This window comes from Charadrius vociferus, unplaced genomic scaffold (assembly GCF_000708025.1).
Source record: "Charadrius vociferus isolate BGI_N301 unplaced genomic scaffold, ASM70802v2 scaffold158, whole genome shotgun sequence".
NCBI lineage: Eukaryota > Metazoa > Chordata > Aves > Charadriiformes > Charadriidae > Charadrius > Charadrius vociferus.
Genome location: NW_009661372.1, coordinates 4,791,219 through 4,797,565, shown reverse-complemented (window position 1 = coordinate 4,797,565; position 6,347 = coordinate 4,791,219). Strand labels below are relative to the sequence as shown.

General features: G+C 38.3%; 1 protein-coding gene across 1 annotated transcript in view; it reads right to left on the bottom strand.

Annotated features, from left to right (window-relative positions):
• Positions 1-6,347, bottom strand: part of MCC (mutated in colorectal cancers) — a 160,733-nt gene that overhangs the window by 153,506 nt on the left and 880 nt on the right. The gene's annotated exons all lie outside the window — the stretch shown is intronic.

Genomic DNA, 6,347 nt, shown 5'->3' with positions numbered 1-6,347 from the left:
CATGTAACAGCAAAGCTCAAACAGGCTTTTCCATGCTTTTTAGGATGCAGAAATTCCCAGCACAAGGAAAACCTGCAACTAGAAATACTATATAATGTCATAAAGACAATAAAACTTAAACATGAGGAAAAAACCCAGAAGCGACAAGAACACATTTCCTTTTCAATCATATATCAAACTACTCAGAGCTCCAGAAAAAAATAGCTCATTACACCCCACCATAGCTGTCCAATCCCATTACAAAGCCTCTCTCTGTGTCCCCTCTTCACGCACACATACATACAACATGGACGCGTCTGCCTTTGCAAACACCAACTCTGCAATGTACCTATTCTTCTTTCCGAAGCTTTAGTTTATCTGTTCCTTTACAGACTACAAATCCACAGAATGCAGAGGAACACACGAAAATACCTTCTGAAAGGAGAATCTTGCAATTGTTCCCACACAGACCCATGGCCTGGTATGTCCAAGCTTGATCAAGGACAAAAATACAACACAGGTTGGAAGGGGAGGAGGGAAAGTATGACAATCTTTATCTCCAAAAATCTCCCAGGAATGAACTCTGTTTTTTTTAATCTAAGAATAAAAACATCAAGTCTCTACATTTAGAGTTAATGTTAGTAACATTTTTAATGTTACTTTCACAGCATACATCTGTCCTAACTGATTATTCAGCCCATAAGGCATTTTTCAAACACGATTTTTTTTAGGAGCAAAGAATATTAAAATATCAGGCAGATAAGTTACACAATCTTTGTCTTTTTTTCATTAGTACGCTGTAGAAGAGCATTATCTATGCTGACAGTGTCTGGGCATTTTGACTAATCTTTTTATAGTGCTTCAATTTAATAACAGCCAAGCCTGGAACACATTCTGTGCCTGATAAGCAGCTCACACAAATCCAGAAAAAAAAAAAAAATTCTTTGAAGTCACTATGTTTTTTACACTGGAAATACCATGCATTAGTCACAATGTAAATTACATACACTGATCATGCCAGAGCCCCCTCAGCTCAACTATGGATTCACGTTCATGTTCTGACCTGTGTTCTCAAAATCAGCAGTACAGCTCACTGATAACATACCAGCAAACCCGTCTATTAAAAAACTGTAGATGTCGAAATGACTCCAGAAAAGCGGACCTTCCCATTTCAAAGGATGCTTTCAGCTATAGAGTTTGACATAAGATTTCAAAATAAGCTATAAAAATAAATTAGATTTTTCAAAGAGATAAATAATCTGTAGTAGATCTATAAAAGAGGGCAGAAGTGTATCCAGTCTACAAGTTCCATTCAGACTTGATGGTCACTATGCAGGAGCATGTCCATTAAAATTTGCCACTGAAATATTTTCTTTAAATTAGGATAGATACATTGGTGAAACTGAGACACACAGTTACTCTTTAAATTCTGTAATTATATTTCACATCTGCTGTCTCAAGACAACAGGACGGGAAAATATCAGGTTTGCAAGGTTGGCTAGTACTTCACAAAGCCCATTTGAAACAGGAAAGAGGAGAGAGTTGGCCCAAAGAAGATTTGCGAACTCTGCCTTGGCATCTCTGAAGCAATAAAGCTGAGAACACCCTTCTAAGGCTGCAGGTGTTATTGCTAAAACCAGATGAAAGTTTTACCTGGATCTCCACTGGAATCTACTAAAGAAAGTTTCTCCTTAAGATACTTTGATCTAAGCATACTGAGTTGTTGTGCTCACTTTTCTAAGGCTTTTGCAGTTCACGAACACTGTTCACTTTTTTTGGTTTGTCTACTGTTACCAAATAAATCAGTTACACAACTTTTTCAAGGTTACATAATATAAAAAAAAATGCCATGTTTAGTATTTGATAACCACATTGCACTCTGTTCTATTGCAAGGCTGCAATATTTTACAGGATTAACAGTAAGGATTTATCACACTTTCCGAAACATCTTCTGACTGGAGAAAACATATACCTTCTCTGATGGCAAGACACAGTACACTCTTTTACGCTGCAAGTTGAGCACACCTTTCGCACTGACAGCCAAGTAGCAGAGACAGAACTGTGGTAGGAAATGGTGTTTGCCTGCTCATGAGAAGTACTGGAACTATACTGGCATGCTTGCTGCATGGACGGAGACCATTCAGGAAGCAGATGCAATATTAGGGTGACATTTACTTGCTGACTCTCTTAATGAGAGGACTACCAAACCCAGGAAGATAAAATAAGTGTTTGAGATTTAATCCTAGCCTTGAATGCATACGAAACCTGTTCCCCATTCCATCAGTGCTACTTCCTCACATGTATGTACAGTGTGAGTACAAGCTGTCGCTTGTTCTAAAGGAACAGACACACACATGGGGAAAAAGTACCTCAGGGTGTGGATTGCCACTGTTGAGCTTTTTCCTTGCCAGCGAGGCTTGGCCTGATATCCTGCTCTTCTGCTGGTTACCCACCTCACCCCGCAGCTCCCCTCAGACTTACTCACTGGCCTCATGTACACAACTTCAAGCCATGCAGCCCCTTTTCTTTCTGTAATTCTTCTTCTACATCATTTTTTCCTCAAAGTGTAACTTCTAGGTATAGCAGCAGTGGAACACAAATCTTAAAAGAAAGTGCAATATTGTCCTGCAGTAAAATTATGAAAATAGTCACAATTTAAGCCTTTCAAACTTGGCGCTCTCTTTACTTCTTCACATCTGGTATTACATAGTAGATTTTGGCGAAACCCTTTTTATGAACCCACTATTCTGCTTCCTACACAAACACAAACTTTGAATTATACCTTCCCTTCCCCTCCCAAGATTTTAAATATCCCATTGTTAAAATAAAGAAACAAATAAGTTACTCATTACTGCAAGACCAATAGCCCATCTGTTTATTCCAGTCAATGTATTAAACAAAGTGTTAAACAGTATTTAGCCGTATCTAATGCTGAAAGCCACAACATTCACACCCTAAACACTTGACCTCCAAGCACAAAGGAAAGAAGCAGAAAGTATAAAGTATGCAACTAAAGCAGCGTGGTATCTTCTAATTTTGCTGTGCAGAAAAGAAGGTACCCTTTCTAGAAGTTATACACCATCAACTTATACAGCGAGTGCTAAAAGAACACAACAAACAATCACATTATATAAATCACCTCCATCTAAAATGCTGAATGTATTGCAATATTATAATAATAGCCCTTATCCCACAACAAAATTTCTTAGGCACAGTCTTACCATCAAGAAATTCACAAGGCTCACTTTAATGAAAACTATACCTGAGAACATAATGTGGCCCTTAATCCAAGGATATAATTTAGCCCTTAAATACACAACTGAGAAAAATATCATTAAGCTCAGTGCTTATATTTCCTTCATGTTCCTGCACTGCTAATTTAAATTGTCCCAGAATTAGGCATGGGCATAGCTGCTGACCACATTTAGCCTAACTGGCGTACTACAATCAGACCACAGATCTCCCTACCTCAGCACAACATGTCAACAGTGGAAGGTGAGGGGAGCATACAAGAACAAAGCTAGTATGTAGCAATACCTCCCCAGAATGCTGGGGCTTAAAGCCAGGTAGTGTCCTTGAATTTGGAAGAAGAAGAAGAAAATACAGATCTGACAATGCAGCTCCTTCTGGATGAACACCTCTTTCTGCAGAAAAACTGAATGAGTATGTACAAAGCATATGAATTTTGATACAAAGTTTCATTTCTAACTATTTAAAAACCAGCCTGTAATTGCAGTTTCTGTGCACTGAACTGTTTATCTGTATATGTTTTCAGTGACGTTCATGATGTTGGCTTTAAAAATACACCTTGTGATTACATTAAAGGTTTACAGTATTGTATCATTAAAAAATTAAAGGGATCCAAAGAGCACTTACCTAATTTGGGTGTCATGTATTGCATACAAATTATATCCTTTCTTGGTTAAGCCTTAAAAAGCACACTCTGCGAATCACGTTAAGCCATACTGTTGACAGGTGAAGGCCCATTTCATAATAGTAGAACTGAGCTTGGTTGGACACTGTTACTTATTTACGAAGGTACCCAAGGCTGTCGTACATTCTCATGGAGTACAGCAAGAGTCACCTGAAAATTCTAGACCTTTTAGATTTGCCTCTCTTAATTCATCATATATTTAAAAAACCCCTAGCATCACCACCAAGCAAACCTTGCTGTGTACGAACCGTGCTGCTTCTGCCTCTCTATGCAGCTACAACACACTGAATCTACCATCCAAACAGCATATTGGCTAATCTTTCTTTCTTTAGACAGAAGAAAGAGAAGGTTGAAGGGAGAGAAAAGCAGAAGAAATGGGGTAACATGTACTGATAAACATATCAATAAACAGCAGCTTGAACTCTGGAGCTAGCAAACCACAGAGCGTGAGTTTCGTACAAGTCTGACTGACCTACAATAGAAATCATTTGGGTTTTTTTTCTCCTCTCTGCGTGACCTTTGGATGGGGGCGGGGGGAGTAAATAAAGGCTATCAAGATCTCTGTTTACCTGGATAAGAGTTTAAGAATAGCAAACATCTACCACACTCAAGTTTCTACAATCACACCATGTCCTGGAAAAAAATATGCCTTATTTTTTTGCCCATTTCCCACAGAGAGATGTAAATCTCAAGTAAAAAGTTTCAATACAAATGGAATGAGTTGCAATAATTTCGTTTTCTATTTTGTCTAATGCATCCATTCAAGAATACATTTACTATATCTTCAGGGCTTTCTAGTTTTCCTGTTTAAAAACAGTAGTTTCATGCCTAGAGCTCTGTGTACTGAGATAAAGAGATCAAGGCACCTACACCAAAACCTACTGTGCATCATGTGAATCATATTTTTTCTTGGTCTATTATCATATTTGCCATTCAGACATATATATTGGTACCAACCTACTGTAAGGTGAAAATTTGAGCTGACCGTAGAGATAAAGGTGTAGGTGAAGACACATTCAGATAGAAGTCATTTAATCAAATTCCTATTGTAGCCAGTTCTAAATTTTTCCACTGTTTAAAGGAACACAATGCTACTGTCTTTTAATAATAATAAAAAAAAATAAACACAGCATGCAGAAGATTTAGCCTGAAAGAAAGAAAAAGGGGGAGGGCATGATGAAGAGGTGAGAAACATAGATATACAAACTGTAGGTACGGTTTTTACCCATGGCTTTCTGTCTTCAATTACAGCAAGCAAAACAGTTCCAGTCACCAAAAGGAAAAGGCCAAATATGAGCATACAAGTTGCAGGGAGTTGGTTGAGTAATTCAAGGTTGAGATGAGCAACTACCTGCATCTCAGAGTACTTAGGCATCTTCTTCCCTATCGGAGGTGGAATATGATGCTTCTGTAAGGCCTCCATGTTTCATTCAAAACATGCTGTTTTATCCAAGACCAGGGCTGAAGCTGACCCGTCCCTTTGAGTGACTGGGGCTAAAGCCCGCTCACACAAGCACCTCAAATCGCACAGATGAAGACTAGCAGCAAAGAAATGATGATTAGCAGCTGGGGAAAGTTAGGAGTGTAACATCTTCCCTGGTATGTCTGCAGTCAGAAAGGGGACTATTTCTAACTTGCCTGTAGCACCAGAGTACAAATGTAAATTAAGTATTAAAGTAAGCTTGTTGGAAAAAACAAACAAAAAAACCCAACAAAACATTGCACAGTGATATTTCCCATGTTAAAGCATCAGAAGAAAAAGGTATTTCTTACAACAAAAGTCTTACTTTGTGGATGTGCGAAGTAAACTTGATTAGGTAATATTTCAAGGTAGCAGTGCTACCAATAAATACAGCCTGCTCCAAATAATGACCCAAGTATCAAACCTTTGTGACACTCCATGTTTTATGTGATCCTGTATAGTCTTGAAAATCAAATGTTGAGGGGATAAAAAGCAGTGATTAGCACACCGTCAATACAACTGTAGCCAGAAATGCTGTGGCAGACTCTTACCAAGAGTAACCCAGGCTTTTATGCTGAGTTTATGAACTCTGTGCTGTGTTGCCAATACACAAGTTCTAAGCAATCATTTGAAAAAGTAACACAGAGTTAATGAAATGGAACTCTTTTGTACTTAAAAGGAGGGGCACATATGAAATTTCTTTCACAAGAACTGCCCAGTTACAAACCTACTGTTCCTCTTGCAAGGCAGAGTCCTGCACTTGCTTAGGTCTCTCGCATTCCCCTCACTAGCCTACTGATTTATTTTCCATTCTATACCTCAGTGTTTCCTATCTCTGTACAATTAAGTCCAGAAATTGTTAACTTTCTCATTCTGCCAAGCAGAATCTAGTATTCCTAAAAAAACAAACACAGAAAGTAAACAAAGGATACGTTACAGTAAAAGGTGTATCAAAGAAATGGGCGAAAGGGA